The following is a 2,139-nucleotide window of genomic DNA, read 5'->3' as shown; positions in this document are numbered from 1 at the left end:
AAAAACAGGAAGTCTGGCTATAGTTTTGACTGCTGTTATGTGGAAATACAGCTGCAAGGCTAACAGCTCAAAATTGCTTGCTAATGTTTTTGTTTTTTAAGTGACATGTTTTTTAACACCTGCTTCTTGCTTAATGGTTGGTTTTGATTGGTAAGCTATGTAACATTTGTAAGGATAAGAAGGGGACAAGATTTGGGTTAAGTGAACTCTCCTGTGAACCCATCTCAAGTTCCCCAGCAGCAGACAGAAGGCTGGGCACTGGAAATCTGTCACTGGACACTCGAGGACCACTCCAGACCTTGAGGTAACTACTCCAACGTAACCTGTTGCTTGTGTGTGTACGTGCTGGAGACTAAATAAAGTACAAGCTTTAAGTGAAAGCACTCTTGTTTGCACTGTTTATATCCACCACTTATCAGATGGATGTGCTGTGTCCCCATTGATTTATTTCCCTGACACTGCCTCATAAGGAGTAAAGTTACTGAGAGCTTTGGGTTCAGAAAGCCAGCGGGTAACACCCTCTCCTGTTGTTCCCTCCCCATCCTCTCTGCCCAGCAGGAAAGTGCATGTGTAACCTATTTTCATTCCAAAAATAGTTTCAGCACCTTTCGAATTTTCTGCTGTGCTCGGGTGATATTTCCAAAAGTTAAAAACCCTTGGACAGAGGCAGATGCCACCTCCTTCTACTTTCAGACTTTGGCCCACTATTAGAGTCAAACTCAGTGCCCGAGTGGGGATCAGGTTTGATGGTCAGACCATTCTTGGGGGAAGAGAAGGGGCGGGGCCAAGGAGGTGGTTGGGCTCGTGCATTTGTCCCACTTTTGCCTTTTGAGAAGGTGGTCACTCTACTACTGCCTGTGGCAAATAGTGCCAATAATCAGTGCTATTGCCCTAGAATCATATCCCTGGAATGGGGCCTGAAATATTACAGCTTCAGGCAAAAGAAAATCCTCCCTCCCACCACCCTGGTAGGCCATACTCCTCCGCATGGTTGTAACTGGAAAGCGGTGTGGTACCAATGTGCTCCAAAGCTGCCAGTGCCATGAAGCAGGTCATCTTAAAAGTGTTGATGGGAATAAGGGAATGTAGTTTTGAAATTTTCATTTCCCTTTCCACCGTGACTGTAAACAATACATCTGTCTCTTTTATCAACAGCTTCTAGCATGGTGGCCTTTGAGGTGGGCCCCCTCTGCACTCATAGAAGGCCTGACTCTGATGAGGAGGTGAAAGAAGAGGACAAGGGAGGACATGTTCAGTGAGATCCTGCAAGCTAATGCTGCACTGGACCACAAACAGAGGGCCTGGAGTGCCAACATGGCAGATGGCATGGAGAAAGGTGGAGTGAACAGGAGAATGGCCCAGGAATCCCAGCAGGAAAAGGAGAGGGAGATGCCCCAAGACACAACAGGCCTTCTCAGGCCAGGGACAGCTCCAGGCCCCACCTGAACAAGCAAGTGCTTGAGGTGGCCAAGGGGAAGGGGCGGCATGTTGGGCTCTTCGTCAGCAATTCAGGGCACAGAGAGTCTCCTGAAGGGGACCCAGAGTCAGGGAGGACTTGGGAAGAAGTTCTCCACAGCAGCCAGAGGGGAGGATTGGCTGGAGTGACCTGTACTGCAGGGCAGGAAAAGAACCTGCAGAGGGAATTAGGAGCCCAGGAGGAGTGTAATGGCCTGGTGAGCCTGGACAAAGCAGCCTGGAGAGACTGGCTTTGAGATAAACTTTTATTTTATGTCAATAACCAGATCCCAGAAGCAGAGGTAAATTTAAATGCACCATCTGTAGCAGTTTGTTTAATTGGGAAAGGGGAGAAACTGAGGCAGTGGCAAGTCTGACACCAGTTGACCCTATACCTAATCCAACAAAACACTTAAGCATGAGAGTAACTTCCAGTTTTCAATGGGACTACATATGTATTTAAAGTTAAGCATGTCCTGAAGCGGTTTGCTGGATCAGGGCCTTAGTGCAGAATATTCACTGGAGGGGAGTTTCGAATTCACAACAATGAGTGTTCTGAATAGATCATCAAGTTGTGTAAATTCTCAGAGGTCTGTTGACTTCAAAGGAGATATAAAAATTTACACCAACTGAGGATTTGTCCCTCCCTTTTTAAGAAACCTGCATAGTATGGCAGATGACAGA

This window comes from Chelonoidis abingdonii, chromosome 25, assembly GCF_003597395.2.
Source record: "Chelonoidis abingdonii isolate Lonesome George chromosome 25, CheloAbing_2.0, whole genome shotgun sequence".
Classification (NCBI taxonomy): domain Eukaryota; kingdom Metazoa; phylum Chordata; order Testudines; family Testudinidae; genus Chelonoidis; species Chelonoidis abingdonii.
Note: the sequence above shows the minus strand (reverse complement) of the source record.